Here is an 18,545-nt window from a genome sequence, read left to right on the forward strand (position 1 = left end):
CCCTGAGATGATGCATTACCACCACATGATGCATTATTAGCTTCAGTTTACAGGTGTAGAAACAGAGGTTGGTAAAGGTAAAAGCTTGCTCAAGCTTACCTTTCTAGTAAATGAACAGGCTGGGCACAGTGGCTCACACCTGTAATCCCAGCACTTTGGGAGGCTGAGGCGGATCATGAGGTTGGGAGTTCAAGACCAGCCTGACCAATGTGGTGAAACCTCGTCTTTACTAAAAATACAAAAATTAGCTGGGCATGGTCCACACACCTGTAATCCCAGCTACTCGGGAGGCTGAGGCAGGAGAATCGCTTGAACCCAGGAAGCGGAGGTTGCAGTGAGCTGAGATCACGCCACTGCACTCCAGCCTGGGTGACAGAGCGAGACTCCATAAAAAAAAAAAAAAAAAAAAAAAAAAAAAAAAAAAAAAAAAATCACAAACTCAGGCAGTCTCACCCAAGAGCCAACAACTATATATTGCCTCATAATTTGAATTAGTTTCTAGCTTCTGCTTTATTCATTATCCTAAGTTATAAGATATATGAATTAAATTGAAGCAGTATACAGAGATTTTTACTATTGCTATGTGTCTGAGTTTTAAACTTTCTTGAAAAAAATTTTCTGAGCTTTCAAATAAAGGCATCTTACTGCTTGCAAGTTACCTTATTGTCAATTTTTTGGGAACAAACTCATAAGGCAGACACTATTATCCCCTTTAACAGATGAAGAAATAGAAGTTCAGATAATTTAAGTCAGCGTTCCTCCAACTTATACAATCTGGGGGTCTTGTTAAAAGCAGGTCTGGGGTAGGGCTTGAGATTCTGCAGTTCCAACAAGCTCCTAGGTGCTGTTGAGGCTGCTGGTCTGGGGACCATCCTTTGAGGAGCGAGGAGAAGTGACCTGCTCAGGATCACATAGCATGTAAGAAAGAGATCCTTGGCCGGGCATGGTGGCTCACACCTGTAATCCCAGCACTTTGGGAGGCCGAGGCAGGTGGATCATGAGGTCAGGAGATCTAGAGCATCCTGGCTAACACAGTGAAACCCTGTCTCTACTAAAAATACAAAAAAATTAGCCAGGTGGGGTGGTGGGCACCTGTAGTCCCAGCCACTCAGGAGGCTGAGGCAGGAGAATGGTGTGAGCCTGAGAGGCGGAGCTTGCAGTGAGCCGAGATTGTGCCATTGCACTCCAGCCTGGGTGACAGAGCAAAACTCCGTCTCAAAAAGAAAAAAGAAAGAGAGAGAGAGAGAGAGAGAGAGAGAAGGAAAGAAAGAAAGATCCTTGAAGCCTAGTCTCTTAATAGTAGCTGGTTTCTAATGTGTGGTATTGGCAGTACTGGCAATGCATGATTGCCCTTTGTCTAGTGGGACAGGCAGCTGGACAAGTATCGGGACTTGAGTCTGCCTCTGACTGCTCTGCCTCTTGGTCATGCCTTATCCCCTCTCTGAGCCTTTCTTTCTATGTACAGATTTGGGGTTAAATTACATAACTTCTGAGATCTTTGAATACCATAGTACCATGGTAAATGATGAGGAGAAGTGCCAGGATGCAGGCAGAACCCTGGAACATTTCCATGAGACAAGAAGATTAAAAGGAGTCACCTTAGAATGCAGATCATTTCTAGGCAAGCTGCGTGTCCAGGATCAGTAGAGAAAATATTTTATCTCTGTGAAAGAGAATGATTAATGTGCCCTAGGGTGCTGATTTTCTTAGGGACTGTGAATTAGCCCCAGAAACCTGGGCAGCTGCAAGGTCAGACTCTTCAGGCTGTGCTTTAAACAGGAGGGAGACAGCAGCTATTGGATCTCTGTCAATCTGTGTGACTTTCCTAAGCTTTCAGCCCTGTCTGGAAAGGTGGGGACTTCATTCTCATCTACCATTCTAGGGCAGAGCACCTTATCTTACTTTCAAGAACCTTACAGTGGATGGGCATGTTCATTGAGGTGTGTGTATATAGTAAGTGCTCAAGTTTTAAAAGCTCTCTTGTGAACAGCAAGGTGGTTTTAAGGAACCAACAATAACCCAAACAGAGAACTTTTCTGTTGAATTTATTCCTCACCAGGGGTACCTGGAAAAGTAGGGTTGACTCTCCAGGACTGAAGCCAGATGGGAAAGGTGTTTACCTCAGGACAGATGCCAATAAAGAAAGAGGGTTAATGATGTTGATTATAGCAACTACTCTTTTTAATCTCATTTGATACAAAAAACCACCCTATGGGTTAGATATTATTAAGCTCATAAGAAACAGAGGCTTTGGAGGTTAAGATGCTTATCCAAGGTGACAGCTTGTGAGTGGAATTTAAGTGCCGATCTGATTACCCCAAAGCCCCTACTCTTTCCATTCTGCTACACTGCTTATCCTATAAAAGCATTTCCAAGAGAGGGGCTGAGGATCACATTGGAGAAGTCATATTTGTCTGGAGAGTTGACCTTGGACCTCAAAAGAGAAGATACAGTCAGAAGGAATAGAGAAGTAAGGAGTAAAGGTGGGAATAAACTGAGGGAGTCCAGGACTTTAGCTGTAAATAGGGCCAGGAAACCCGAAATTCTGATAAAAGACCATATAAAGGGCTTATCACCTTTTTGGTGCTGCTTGCCCAAGATGTAATAGTGTTTCTGCGTTCAAGGTGAGCTATTGCTTTTTGGCTCTATATGAAGCTGCAACTTCCTTTAATTCACCCTGGTTAGCTATGGCTTCATTTTAGTCCCAAGGTACATGTATCTCTTCTTTAGCAGTGGCTTTCCTCCCTCTGACTCTTCCTGTCCTCATCCTTCATCTGATCATCAAGATGAAATATAATCCTCCTGGAGAGTATGAGTGCATGCCTTCTTGAGATGTGTATAGGTTAATCACAAGAGACAGTGATTTCATCTCTCCTGGGCAGAGTTGACCTAGTTGGATAGACTCTCTCAGCCTGGTTTTCCATAGTTCATGATGCAAGGGCCAGCCATAAGTTGTTTTTTTTTTTTTTTTTTTTTTTTTTTTTTTTTGAGACGGAGTCTCGCTCTGTCGCCCAGGCTGGAGTGCAGTGGCTGGATCTCAGCTCACTGCAAGCTCCGCTTCCCGGGTTTACGCCATTCTCCTGCCTCAGCCTCCCGAGTAGCTGGGACTACAGGCGCCCGCCACCTCGCCCGGCTAGTTTTTTGTATTTTTAGTAGAGACGGGGTTTCACCATGTTAGCCAGGATGGTCTCGATCTCCTGACCTTGTGATCCGCCCATCTCGGCCTCCCAAAGTGCTGGGATTACAGGCTTGAGCCACCGCGCCCGGCCTCAGCCATAAGTTTTGACATGAGAAAGCTCTGATTCAGAGAAAAGAATGTACAAGTGTATAACCTATTCATCATTTCATCCACAAAAATAATTATATTCCTACCATGTACCTGATACCATGCTACTCCCTAAGATGGGTGGGAATTGGTAGAAAAAAGAACACAAAAAAGTAGAAGACTAGTCCATGCCAAGGAGAACCTTTCTACCTAGTTGAATATTTCAGTATAAGAAAAATGGGGAACATATATGAGGTTGAGATGATCAAATTTAATGGCTGAAGTGCTCAATCATTTGAAGTATCTTTATTAGATGTCTCTTATTTGCCAAGTACTTTGCAAGGCACAAGGTAAACCAAACAGTTATTCCCCAAAAGAAGCTTAGTTCTAGAAGGAGATGTTTACAAACAAGTGAAAAGGTCATTGCAAACCTTTGCTGGGTGTTTACTAAGTGATGAGCACTATACTGGACTTTGTCTTATAAGTTTTCCCTTTGATGTATTTATTGATACATAATATTATACACATTTGTGGTATACATGTGAGTATTTGTTACAGAATGTGTAATCAAGTCGGGTATTGGGGTTATCCATCACTCTAAGCATTTATCATTTCTATTTATTGGGACTATTTCAAGTCCTCTCATCAAGCTACTTTGAAACATGCAGTACATTGTTGCTGATAACAGTCACCCTAATCTGCTATTGAACATTAGAACTTCTACTTAAAATGTTTTAATTTTTAATTTTTGTGGGTACATAAGAGATGTGCATATTTATGGGGTACATGAGATATTTTGATAGAGACATACCATGCATAATAATCATATCAGGATAAATGGGGTATCCATCTCCTCAAACATTTATCCTTTGTGTTACAAACAATCCAACTGTACTCTTTAGGTATTTTAAAATATACAACAAATTATTGTAGACTGCATTTACCCTATTTTGCTATCAAATACTACATCTTATTCATTATATCTAACTGTATATCTATATTCATTTACCATCCCCACTTCTCCTATCCACCACTACCCTTCCCTGCCTCTGGTAACTATCATCCTATTGTCTATCACTGTGAGTTCAATTGTTTTAACTTTTTTTTAGCTCCCACAAATAAGTGAGAACTTGCAAAGTTTCTGTGCCTGACTTATTTCACTTGATGTAATGATCTCCAATTCTATCCATGTTGTTCCCAGTGACAGGATCTCATTCTTTTCATGGCTAAATACACTCTATTGTGTAGATGTATCACATTTTCCTTATATATTTTTCTATTGATGGACACTCAGGTTGCTTCCAAATCTTGGCCATTGTGAATAGTGCTGCAGCAAACATGGGTGTGCAGATCTCTCTTTGATACATTGATTTCCTTTCTTTGGGATATATACCTAGCAGTGGGATTGTGGATCATTCGTAGTTCTATATTTAGTGTTTTGAGGAACCTCTAACCTGCTCTCCATGGTGGTTGTAATAATTTACAGCCCCACCAGCTGTGTACAAGGATTCCCTTTCCTCTGCATCCTCACCAGCATTTCTTATTCCTGTCTTTTGGATATATCATTTTAACTGGGGTGAAACAATATCTTATTACAGTTTTTATTGTATTTATCTGATGATTCATGATGTTGAATACCTTTTCATATACCTGTTTGCCATTTGCATGTCTTTTGAGAAATGTCTATTCAGATCTTTTGCCCATTTTTAATCCAATTAGATTTTCCCCCAAGAATGTATATCTTCTATCTCTATCTAACCATATGTTTGTACCCATTAACCTCTCTTCAGCTCTCACTCCCACACACACATCCTTTCCAGCCTCTGCTATCAGTCATTTTACTCTCTACCTCCATGAGATCAACTTTTTAGCTCACATATGAGTGAGACTATGTGAGGTTTGTCTTTCTGTGCTTGGCTCATTTCATTTGACATAATGACCTCTAGTTTCCTCCATGTTGCACAACTAACAGGATTTCATCCATTTCTATAGCTTAATAGTATTCCATTGTATATGAATGCCACATTTTCTTTATCCATCCATCTGTAGATGGACTCTGTATCTTTCCTCTTGTAAATAGTGCTGCAATAAACATGTGAGTACAGGTATCCCTTTGATGTACTGATTTATTTTCCTTTAGGTAAATACCTAGTAGTGGGATTACTGGATCATATGGTAGCTCCATTTTTAGTGTTTTGAGAAATCTCCATACTGTTTTCCACAGTGGCTATACTAATTTACATTCTCAAGAATAGTGTATAAGTTCCCTTTTATCTGCATCCTCTCCAGTGTCTGTTTCTTGTTTTTTTAACTAATAGCCACTTTAACTGGGGTAAGATGGTATCTCATTGTAGTTTTGATTTGCATTTACCTGATGATTACTAATGGTAATCATTTTTAAATATACCTATTGACCATTTGTGTGTCTACTTTTGAGAAATGTCTATTCATGTCCTTTACTCATGTCTAAATGGGATTATTTCATTTTTTATTGAGTTTTTTTGTATGTTTTGGATATTCCTTGCTGAATGAATAGTTTGCAAATATTTTCTCCCATTCAATAGATTATCTCTTCACTGTGTTGATTCTTTTGCTGTGCAGAAGCTTTGTGTTTAATGTAGTCCTATTTGTCTATTTTTGTTTTGGTTGTCTGTGCTTTTGAGGTCTTAGCCATAAATCTTTACCTACATCAATGTCCTGAAGTGTTTTTCCTATGTTTTCTTCTAGTGGTTTTATAATTTGGGGACTTATATTTAAGTCTTTAATTTCTTTTGTGTTGATTTTTGTGTATAGTAAGAGACAGGAATCTAGTTTCATTCTTTTGCATATGGATATTTATTTTTCCCAGCACCATTTATTGAAGAGGATATTCTTTCCCCAATGTATGTTCTTGGTGCCTTTGCTGAAAATCAAAGTAAATATGTAAATATGTAGGTTTATTTTAAGAATCTCTATTCTGTTCTACTAGTCTGTGGGTTTTATACCAATATCACGCTGTTTTGGTTACTATAGCCTTGTAATATATTTTGAAGTCAGGCAGTATGATAACCTCCAGCTTTGTTCTTCCTCCTCTAGATTGCTTTGGCCATTTGGACTCTTTTTTGGTTCCACATGAATTTAGGATTTTAAAAAGTAAGTCTCTGAAAAATGATGTTGGTATTTTGGTAGGGATGGCATTGAATCTGTAGCTTGCTTTGGGCAGAATGGCTATCATTTTAACTATATTATTTCTGATCATTGGGCATGGGATTTATTTCCATTTGTTTGTGTCCTTTTCACTTTCTCTTATCAGCAATTTATAGTTTTTCTTGTAGAGATCTTTCACCTCCTTGGTTAACTTTATTTTTAGCTATTTTAATTTTTTTGTAGTTATTGTAAATGGGGTTGCCTTCTTGATTTCTTTCTCAGCTAGTTCATTATTGGTGTATAGAAATGCTGATTTTTCTATGTTGATTTCGTATCCTGCAACTATACTGAATTTATTTATCAGATCTAAAAAAGCTTTTTTTTGGTGAAGTCTTTAGGTTGTTCTAAATGTAAGATCGTATTATCAGCAAAGAGGGGCAATTGGACCTCCTCTTTTTCAATTTGTATACATTTTAGTTCTTTCTCCTGCCTGATTGCTCTGGCTAGGACTTCAGTAATAACTTGAATAGGAATGGTGAAAGTGGGCATCTTTATCTTTTTCCAGTTCTTAGAGGCTTTTAGCTTTTCCCTATTCAGTATGATGTTAGCTGAGATTTTGTTGTGTATAGCCTTTATTATGTTGAGGTACATTCCTTCTATGCCTAGTTTGTTAAGAGTTTTTTTTTGTTTAATAATGAAGGGATTTTGAATTTTATCAAATGCTTTTTCTGCATCTATTGAGATGATCATATGGTTTTTGTCCTTCACTCTGTTGATGTGATATATTATGTTTATTGATTTTCATATTTTAAATCATCCCTGCATCCCTGGGATAAATCCCTCTTAATTGCTCTATATTATTTTTTGATGTGCTGTTGAATTCAGTTTGGTAGTATTTTGTTGAGGATATTTACAACTATATTCATCAGGAAGATTGGCCTGCAGCTTTCTTTCTTTCTTGTGTCTTTGTCTGGTTTTGGTATCAGGGTAACGCTGGTAGAATGAGTTAGAAAGAATTCCCTCCTTTTAAATTTTTTGGAATAGTTTGAGGAGAACTGGTGTGTGTTCTTCCTTGAAAGTGTGGTAGAATTTGGCAGTGAAGCCATCTGGTCCTGGACTTTTCTTTGTTGGAGACTTTTTATTACTGCTTTAATCTCATTACTTGTTATTGGTCTGTTCAGGTTTTCTGTTTCTTCCTGATTCAATATTGGTAGGTTGTGTATGCACAGAAGTTTTTCCATTTCCTCTCGGTTTTCCCGTTTGTTAGTGTATAGTTATTCACAATAGTTTCTGATGATCTTTCGTATTTCTGTGATATCAGTTGTAATGTCTCCTTTTTCATTTTGGATTTTGTTTATATAGTTATTCTCTGTTTTTCTTGATTAGTCTAGCAAGTGGTTTATCAATTTTGTTCATCTTTTCAATTTTTCATCTCATTGATCCTTTGTAGTTTTTCATTGATCATTTGTAATTTTTTAAAAAGTGTCCGTTTTGTTTAGTTCTGCTCTGATCTTTACTATTTATTTCATTCTGCTAATTTTTGGTTTAGTTTGTTCTTACTTTTCTAGTTCCTTGAGGTGCACCAGATTGTTTATCTGAAATCTTTCTGTTTTTTTGATGTAAGCCCTTATTGCTGTAATATTTACTCTTAGCACTGGTTTTGCTAGATCTTATAGGTTCTGGTATGTTATGTTTTGATATTCATTTCTTTCAAAATTTTTTTGATTTACTCTTTAATTTCTTCCTTAGTCTAATTCAGGAGCATGTTGTTCAGTTTCCATGTACGTGTACAGTTTCCAAGGTCTTCTTGTTACTGATTTCTAGCTTTGTCTGTTGTGGTCTGAGGAGGTATTTGATATGATTTTGATATTAAAATTCTGAGACTTATGTTGTATCCTATCATATGGTTTATCCTGGAGAATGTTTCATGTGCTGATGAGAAGAATCTGCATTCTGTAGCTGTTAGAGGAAGTGTTCTGTATGTGTTTGTTAGGTCCATTTGGTCTAAAGTGCAGTTTAAATCCAATGTTTCCTTCTTATTTTTATTTTTTACTTTGCTTAATACAGTGTAACCAATATTTGTTACATTTCTGTCTATGTGATCTGTTTAATGCTGAGAATGAGATGTTAAGTCTTGAAATGTTATTGTATTGGAGTCTATTTCTCCCTTTAAATCTAGTAATATTTGTTTTATACATATGGGTGCGCCCATGCTGGGTGCATAAATAAGTCTATGTTTAAAGTTATTATATCATCTTCCTTAATTGATCCCTTTATGTGTCTCTTTGTCATGTTTTTTAAATTAAAGTCTATTTTATCGGATAAAAGTATAGAGACTCCTGCTTGCTTTTGATCCGTTTGCATGGAATGTCTTTTTCCATCCCTTTACTTTCAGTCATATGTGTCTTTACAAGTGAGATGTTTCTTGTAAGCAGTAAATCACTGGGCCATATTTCATTCACTGGGTGAATGAATTTTAAGTTAAAAACTTAATCCATTTACGTTTAAGGTTATTATTGATTGGTGCCTTCTGGGACTCTAGAAATTCTAATATTTGGTCACATTATGGTGTTCCATATGTTATTTAGGCTTTGCTCATTCTTTTTTTTTTATCTGACCGTGTTACTGCAAAAGACCTGTTTTCAAGTTCTGAGACATTTTCTTCTTGTTGTTCTAGTCTATTGTTGAATTTTTCAAATGTTGAAATTTTAAAAATCCAACGTTTTGAATTATTTTTCTAGGATTTTGTAAATTTCTTTTTCATTGGTATCTATTGCTGGAGAATTATTGTGTTCCTTTGGAGGGGTCATATTTCCTTATTTTTTCATATTTCCTGTTTTTACATTGATGTCTGCACATCTGGTGTAACAGTTGCTTCTTCCAATTTTTTGAATTTACTTTTGTAGGGGAAGACTTTTTCCTGAAGACATATCTATGGTATTGTTTAGACAGGGCACTTTGGCCTTGATACTGAATGCACATAGTAGTCTAGTCTTTGTGTGATTTCTTTGGCTGTAAATAGTGTCAGTGGTATCTGTGATTTCCTTGGTAACTTAGGGTGTGGTTATTGGTGGAGGCTGTGATGAAGTTTTGCTGAGGACTGGAACAATGGGAGGGCCGGTCTTTGGGCCCCAGTGGTGGCAGTAGTAGGCTGAGCATTCTCGTCCTTGGGCTCCTGAGAGGCATATGCTGGCACTGGTGTCAGCAGGTCTAAGTGAGCTGATTCTTGGGCATCTGAGTGGCTTGCTCAGATGCTGCATAGGGTCAGCAGTGAGTTGGGTGAGTGAATGGGTTCCTGGGCTCCTGGGAAACAGGTGTGGTGTGAGTGATGGCACTAGCAGTGGCAAGAAAACCCTCTGTGTCTCGAGTGATGTGTGCTGGTGATAGCAGTGGCTGTGATAGACTAGACAGGCCACTCTGCAGGCCTGCAAGTCGTGTATGCAAGTAGGTGCCAGCTGTGGTGGTAGCAGCAGGGTGGGTGGACCCAACTTTAGGCCCCCAGCAGGAGTGCTCAGGTGCCATTGGTGATGGACTGGGTGATCCCCAGTTCCCCAGACTACGTGCTGTGGCGTGAGTGGGTGGATGTGGGCAAAGCCAGGCTGGGCAGGTGGGGGACTCTCTCTGGGTACACTAAAATATGTGATGGCTCCACTATTGGAGGCCGTAGAGTGACTGCCTATGGCTTGCACTTTGGCCCAGGTGGCAGCAGCCAGCCATGGCAGTGATGCAGGTGGGGAATGTCAGTGGAGCTCCAGGAATGTGGCGATGCAGGTGCTGTTGAGCCTCAGGGCAGTGTGTGGTCTGTTGGTGGTTGGGCTTTCAAAATGGTACCATGTTATAGCTGTTTATGACTCAGGGTGTTTGGGGGGCCAAGCATGAGCTCCCACTCTGGAGCAGTGCCTTTGTGTGCTCCCCAGGCAGCTCTCTGTATCAGTTTCAGGCCCACAAAGGTTAAGGGGTTCTCCTGTGGCTAGGATTGCAGTAGTCCACAGTGCAAATGTGAACCACCAGAGGGTCTTTCAGTTACCCTTTTCCCACACTGGGGAGTCTCTCCAGGCTTCCAGCCAGTCTCGCCTGAGCAGGCCACCTCACTTCCCTTTCTGCCTTGCTTTAGGTATTTCCTGTCATGCCTCGATTGAATTCCAGTGTTTTCTCTTGGACAATGTATTTGAAGTGTGATGATCTACTCACTATTTTGGTTATTTTTGGAGGAAGCCAAGTACAATATGCCTCTAGTCAGCTATCTTGAAGCCCCTCTTGGGCTTTGTCTTTTGAACTGAAGGTAAAAAGATGAATAAAGACAAAAACATAATCCTTTAACAAGATCACACATGAATGGTGATGACAACCATGTAAATATATTTTTATGTCCACATGAAATGTGATCAATAGAAGTGTAAGCCAAATACTAAAGAAACTCAGAAAAAAGAGAATGTAAGTCTGTATTATAGGAAGCGTGGGTGGAAAGTGGGCATGGCCAGGGAAGAAGGAAAATTTGGAATGTGATGATGGAGGAGTGAACATTTTCCAGATGGGCAAGACATTACTAGTAGAGGGAGCAGCACTTGAATTGTCACAGGGCATTTGGAGCCTGCAAGTAGGTGTCTAGGTTTGGGGTAAATAAGATGCAGTGATGAGAGATGAAGCTGGGTAAGTGATCAGGGGCTAGATCATGAAAAGTCTTGTGGGCCACACCTTATGGAAGTTAAATTTTATTTAGTAAACAATGGAGGATAACTGAAGCATTTTCAGAGAGAAATCAATTTAATGGTTTTGAAATTTAACAGGAAGGTGAGACTCAAGGCAGGAGGAACTGTTAGGAGGCTATTTTAACAAATCAGGTAAGAGACCATGGTTTTTCAGTAGGCATGGGGAAGAAAAGGAAGGAATGAAGTCTAGAAATATTTGGGAATTCATATTTTCAGTACTTGGGTATGCAAGGTGAGGGAGGAGAAAGGATCTAGAAGAGTCTATGTTTTTTACTTGGGCATTTGTGTACACGGTACTGCCATTTACTGAGATTTGGAAAATGGAAAATGTGATGGTTAATTTCATGTATCAACTTGGCTAGGCTATCATATCCAGTTGTTTGGTCAAACACCCATCTGGATGTTGCTGTGAAGGTATTTTTTAGAGGTGATTAATATTTAAATCAGTAGACTGTTAGTATAACGGATTACCCTCCATAATGGGAGTGGGCCTCATCTAATCAGTTGCAGGCATTAAGAGAAGACAGAGGTCCCACAAGGCAGAAGAAATTCTGCCCCCACACTGCCTTCAGACTCAAGATTATGACATCAACTCTTCCCTCAGTCTCCAGCCTGCTGGCCTGTCTTGGAGGTATCAGACTTGCCAGTCCCCACAATTATGTGAGCCAATTCCTTAAAATGAATCTATGTATGTACCCTCTTGGTTCTGTTTCTCTGGAGAATCTTGACTAATGCAGGAGGATTTCTTTTTGTTCAGGTTTGTAGTTGATAATTGCTTTGCTAAACACAAATATGCCCGAAGGACATTATGTTAAGTGAAGTAAATCAAGTGCAGAAAGATAAATGCCACATCTTCTCCTTCATGTGTGGGTGATAGGGTTTGGCCGTGTCCCCACTCAAATCTCATCTTGAAGTATAGTCCCCATGATCCCCATGTGTCAAGGAAGGGACCCAGTATGAGGTGACTGGATCATGGGGGCAGTTTCCCCCCTGCTGTTTTCATGATAGTGAGTTCTTATGAGATCTGATGGTTTAAGTGGTTGACAGTTCCTCCTTCATACACCCTCTCTCTCTCTTCTGCTGCCTTGTGAAGAAGGTTCCTCCTTCCCCTTCCGCCATGATTGTAAGTTTCCTGAGGCCTCCCCAGCTGTGTGGGCATGTGGGTCAATTAAACTTCTTTCCTTTATAAATTACCCAGTTTCCGGAAGTTCTTTATAGCAGTGTGAAAATGGACTAATACAGTGGGACCCCCCCCCGCAAAAAAAAGGAGGGGGAGAGACACCCTGTAGGAGTAAAGAGTAGAATTGTGGTTGTGAGAGCATAAGAAATGTTGGAGAAAGAAAGATAAGTAAAGGTACATTAATGGATACAAAAAATACAGCTAGAGAGAGTGGGATGTCCAGCTTCCAAATGGGAACCTTCGTAGCACCAGTGACAAAAAAGAGAATTAAATACAGGTGATGTTGAGAAAGGCAAGAAGACTTTTGTTGAGAAGTGTGTCCAGTGCCACACCATGGAAAAGGGAGGCTAGCACAAGACAGGGTCAAATATCCACGGTACCTTTGGGCAGAAGACAGGTCAGGATGCCGGATTCTCTTACACAGATGCCAATAAGAATAAGGGTACCACCTAGGGAGAGGATGTACTCACTGATGGAGTATTTGGAGAATACTAAGAAGTATATCCCTGGAACAAAAATGAGCTTCACCAGCATTAAGAAGAAAGGCAGAAAGGGTAGGCTTGATAGCTTATCTCAAAAAAGCTACTAAGGAGTAAGAATTGGCCACTGCCTTATTTGTTACAAAACAGAAATGTCTCATAACTTTTTTATGTATGTTAATATTTGATTTCATAAACCAGAATTCATATCATGAATGACAGAATGTTTTTTGTTGAACAGTCCTGGTTTAACTAAGACTGACTTGTGGTTAAATGAATAAGCTTGCCTTTTTAAATGTTAAAAGTAATTCTAATTCAGTAAATGCTATCATGGTTTTCTACTTCTAAAGAGAGGACTGAACTTCATTAGTAATGTTCAAATTTTCACAAAGATGGTGAATGCCATCTTAAAATCTATTGGAAATTAGTTTTATATTTAGATTTATGTAACTGATTATATGAATATATTTAAATACTGGGGAAATTCCTTCACTATCTCAGAACCAAGCAAGATTCATCTGTGCTTTGTGTTCATTTGCCTCTTAAAGGCAAGGGCTGAACATAAGGTAGCGATGTCTACTTTACATTTTTGGTCTTAACTATGCCAGTCCAATTAGAACTCCCTGTATCTAAAATGGTTTCTTTTACTCATTGAAAGGCATTTTAGTGTGGTTTACGTGTAGTATCAAATAAAGAATATTTAACACTTAAAAAGTTATAGCTAGATAGGAGAAATAAGTTCTAATGTTTTGTAGCACAGTGCAGGGTGACTATGGTTAACAATTTAGTGCATACTTTCAAAAAGCTGGAAGAGAGGATTTTGAATGTTCACAACACAAAGACATGATAAATGTTTGAGGTGATAAATATGCTAATTACCCTGATTTGGTCATTACACATTTATTGAAATATCACTCTGTATCTCATAAATATGTATACTTATCTTGTGCCAATTAAAAGGAAAAAAAAAAAAAGAAATGGTTTGCTGAAGCAAAGGCTCAGGATTTTTAAAAGAGAAAATGAGGGCTTATTTTTGTTGTTTATGCCAGGGGGTGTTGTGGTTCAATATCAATGTTGTTTATTTATTCCTTTGAATTGTTGGACAATGTCCCTTCTAGGCTTCTGTTGTTGTATGTTAGAGAATGTGGGATATCTGAATGTGTAATTCTCACTAGTAATGAAATGCACCATACACTAGAACTTACTATTAGTTTATTGAGGCTAGAGTTGTTGTTGGCTAGTTTCTTTAGAATTTATATAGATGATTTGTACTTGTAAGGAAGTGCTAGAAATGTTTCTCAGAAACATGCAGCACTTGAGTTCAAGACTAGCACCTTAATTTCACCTATGGAAAGAGAAGTGTGTACTTCAGTGAGTCATAGGAGGTAGTAGGATGTATGAGATTCTCCTGCAAAGCTACAATTGGAAAGGTCTGGAACAAGGAGAACTTTGCATGATTTCTTGAAGCTTTACTATTTCTTTATTCACTTCATTTCCTGAAGAGCAAAACTTTGGCATCAAACAAATATTGGTTCTCCACCAACTATGTTTGTGCCTTTGGGCAGGTAAATTCGTTTCTCTGGGCCTTAGTTGCAATATCTGTAAAACATACCACTTAGGGTTTTTCAAAGATTCATTAAGATGTTATTTATAAAGTGCCCTGTCCAGGGCCTGGTGCAGAGTTGGCTCTCAAGTAATGGAAGCTATTTTTATTATTCTTTAAATTTATTTGTTTCTTTGTAGGCTTTCAAATTCCGGATCTCCTAGGATAGTTACATATGCGCTGTCTGTTGGAACTTGTAGAATTTTCTCCTGTCCAAAGTGGAGTTGCAGATTCTCAACCCCTGAATTCTCTCAAGAATGAAGAGAACTGACAGGAAGTAGGCATGATATCTTCATGAATAAATGATTCTAGGTGAGGAATAAACCTTATTTTATGAGGAACAAAACTATACCAGGAAGCGTATCTCCCCCATTTCTCCTTTATCCAGTCAGCTGTATTCATTCTCCAAACCCAGGTCACTACCATCTTCTAAAGGTCTTTATTGTCCTCACCAGCCCTTCCCTGAATTTCAGTGCCATCCTCAGTACTCCTGAGAGACATCTCCAGGGATCAGCATCATGTTGTATTTTATGACGGGTGGCCCTGGAGTTATTCTATAGGTGGTCCTACTTGACAATGGAAGGTGGCTTTACATGACTTAAACAATCTGTTCTCATCTTTGTATTCCTGTCTAATGGGGAGCTCTTCAAATGGAAAGGAATACATTCAGTGTTTTTATCCTCTAGTGCTTAACACAGTGCCTGGAACATTGTCTATGGAAAGCATGAATGATGGATGAATGAATGAAAATCTGCAGTGAGATACATTCAGGACTATGTAATAAATATTCTTTTTCATCATTCACTGTTCTCTATCACGTCTGCATCTCCTCCAAGTACTGCTGATGGCACTGCAATCTAAATGTAAAATTTATCTCAGAGTTCTGCAAGTCCATCCCCAGGCTCTGCCCATCACAGTCAGATTCAATAAGGCAACTTTCTGTGTGCATAAGCAAGATGAGGTAGGGGGGCAGTGAGTAGAAATGTGATTAGTTTTTAATGAGGCTAATCATTCTGAATATCAAGTTGGTTTGCATTCTCATTAGCAGTTTTCATAAATTGTTTGAAATGCTTGCTCATAAAGTCAGGATTGCAAACTTAGAGATGAATCACTTCTACCTTGGCTTCCTGTTGAGTGGAGATTATTAATTGCATCCGTTCTCATCAGAGCTCCCCACGCACTGCAGCCTTTATTTTTAGAACACTATCTGTTGCCAGCTCCTATCTGAACCCATTCTACTTTAGTCTCATCAGGGAATATGAAGTTAAATCTAGGGCAAAGAGAAGGGAAAATCTAGAAAACTGAGTCAAGAGTCCTGTTGGACACAGTTTCAAAACCTCAACTTTGGAAAGAAGTCATTGTAGGAGATCTACAACAGCCTTCTGGTTATAAAACCTGTAACTCCTCATACCGCACTGGCTCTTACTGGCCACAAGTAGGAACCCTACCTGCAGAAGTTTTAGCAAGCATTTGTGCCAGTGTACTGCCAAAGTGCCACCCACTCTATCACCTTTAAACCTTGGGCCCCTACCCACCCAGAGAGGAGCCACCATTCAGAATGTATCTTTATGATTCCTTTACTTTTAGTTACTGATAAAATGTATGCATTCCTAAGCAGTATCATGTTAAGTTTGGTAGAATCTAAACTTAATGTAACATGTATCATGCTGAATGTTTTTTTTTTCTTTTTTGACTTGCTTTCTTTCATTCAACCTGCTTTTAAGATTCATTCACATTGATATATGTAACTGTAAATCATTCATTTGCTGGAGTGCAGTGGTGCAATCTCGGCTCACTGCCAACCTCTGCCTCCCGGGTTCAAGCGATTCTCCTGCCTCAGCCTCCTGAGTAGGTGGGACTACAGGCACACACCACCACGTCCAGCCAATTTTTGCATTGTTAGTAGAGAAGGGATTTCACCAAGTTGGCCAGGATGGTCTCGATCTCCTGACCTCATGATCTGTCTGCCTTGGCCTCCCAAAGTGCTGAGACTACAGGCGTGAGCCATGGCGCCTGGCCATAGCCCTCAAGTCTTTAATCCAAATTCCTGGGGCCAGATGTGTTTACAAATACAGACTTTTTTGCTTGTTTCCATAAAGGTAATAGGATACTTAAATTCCGTCAATAACATGGCACTCCCAGTAGGGTCTGGAGAAGCATTTTCTGATTAAATATATAAATATTTCTCCTTAAAATATAGAAAATATTCACACTAAATGGAATAATAAAGACACTAAGTAACCTCATGTTAGCTCATGTTGGGCTGTGCTGCCAAATGAGTTATAAAATCACTTTTAGCTTTCAGAGTTTAGGAACTGTGGGCCTATTTAATGATTATTTTTCTATTCTGTCTTTGATAGAGATATTTAGTTGACTTCCAGTTTTTCGTTACTACAAGTAATGTTACTAAAACCATCCATATATGCCTGCCCACCTCCAGGAGGCTCTTTGAAGGCTGGGACTGGGTCTTATTCATCTTGGTATCTTCATGGCCTAGCACCCAGCCTCAGTAAATATGTTTTGAATGAATTAATAAGTGCTTAGACACTTTTCCCATCTTCAAAATTATGGATCTCTATTTCAACCACAAAAATTAGTCCAAAGATAGAAGCTCAATTCACCAATACCTTTAAAAAACTACCGCAATAAATCACATAAACAAAATCCCCAAGCAACTCTAGTAGAAATTACCTCTATTGTTCATTAGATAGATTGCCTTCAGGTGTCTCTCTGTTATAACAGTGAAGCCTTTCAAAGGACATCCTATTACTTTTTAAGTATAATATCAGTATACATTAGGTACTGCCAACTTCCCTCCATACTCACCTTGGCTTCAGGGGCTATTTGAAGAGTCAAATACAGACCAAGAGATGGGGAAGTGGAGAAGTAGCCTCTGAATTTATTGGACAAAATCCTACACTCCATCAATCACAATCTCTACCTGCGGTTCAGATGGCTCAAGAGCCCTTGCTGAATGAAGTTCCGTTCCCACTCAGAGGCCCAGTGAAAGAGACTAGCTACAAAAGCAAATGTCACGTGGTCTTAGCTTTAGGGATGGGCATGGCATACCCTTTCTCATTCCTGGACACAGGCTTATTTTTCTCTTTGCAGGATTTGTTCTTAACATTTTTGCCTAAAGGTTAAGACTATTCGTCCATCTCTAAATAGGACATTGCCACCACTTTAAGGGTTTTTTTTTTTTTTTTTTAAATAATTATACTAAGTCAAAAGAAAATGATAATGTCTGGAGCTGTAGTGAACTGGATGTTTCAAGTTGCTGAGAAGGTTGCATCACTATTCATTCATTGGACACTATTTCATTCAACAAACACCCTGTATATTAAGGCTTTACTGGGTGCTGAGGATGTTAAAGGCAAATGAGACAAAGTCCCTGTTATAGTTAATTTTATGCATCAACTTGTCTGGACCACAGTGCCCAGATGTTTGGTCAAACATTATTCTGGATGTTTCTCTGAGAGTGTTTTTTGATGAGACTTACATTTAAATCAGTGGACTTTCAGTAAAGTAGATTGCCCTTCATGATGTGGGTGAACACTATCCAATCAATTGAAAGCCTGAATAGAACAAAAGACTGACCTCTCTAGCAAGAGGGAGTTCTGCCAGCAGGCGTCCTTTGGATTTGAGCGGCAACTCTGCAACTCTTTTCTGAATCTCCAGCTTTCCAGCCTCCCCAGTCAGATACTGGACTCATTAAGTCTCTACAATTGTGTGAGCCAGTTCCTAAAATGAATCACTATACACACACATTTATATATGTGTGTGTTTGTGTGTATACACACACACATTTTGTTGGTTCTGTTTCTCTGGAAACTCTAATACAGTTCCTGTTCTCAAGTACCTCAGTGTCTCTTAAAATAGACATGCAAACAAGCCATTTTAATCCAGTGTGAAGATTGCTCTTAAGGATCATCTGTACAGGAGGAAGTGGCACAAAATAGAAATTCAGAGTGTGGCATTGGAAGAACATGCTCAGAAGTTAAGAGAAAGCAACAATATACTTTCTGTATATGCACCAGTGGACAGGCTCTCCTTAGGGACAAGGACTGGAATGGGTCTCTTTCTGCACTAGAATTCAATGCAGAAAACAAGGCAAACAAACACTGAGGCAACACTCATGTCAAACTCAGATGAAACTGGCCTGCTTTAGAGAATTTGAGAGCTG

General features: G+C 39.1%; 1 protein-coding gene and 1 pseudogene across 1 annotated transcript in view; one reads left to right on the plus strand and one right to left on the minus strand.

Annotated features, from left to right (window-relative positions):
- Positions 1-18,545, minus strand: part of CCDC90B (coiled-coil domain containing 90B) — a 695,243-nt gene that overhangs the window by 66,120 nt on the left and 610,578 nt on the right. The window lies entirely within an intron of this gene.
- Positions 10,129-17,578, plus strand: LOC126936506 (cytochrome c-like; annotated as a pseudogene).

Source organism: Macaca thibetana, chromosome 14 (assembly GCF_024542745.1).
Source record: "Macaca thibetana thibetana isolate TM-01 chromosome 14, ASM2454274v1, whole genome shotgun sequence".
NCBI lineage: Eukaryota > Metazoa > Chordata > Mammalia > Primates > Cercopithecidae > Macaca > Macaca thibetana.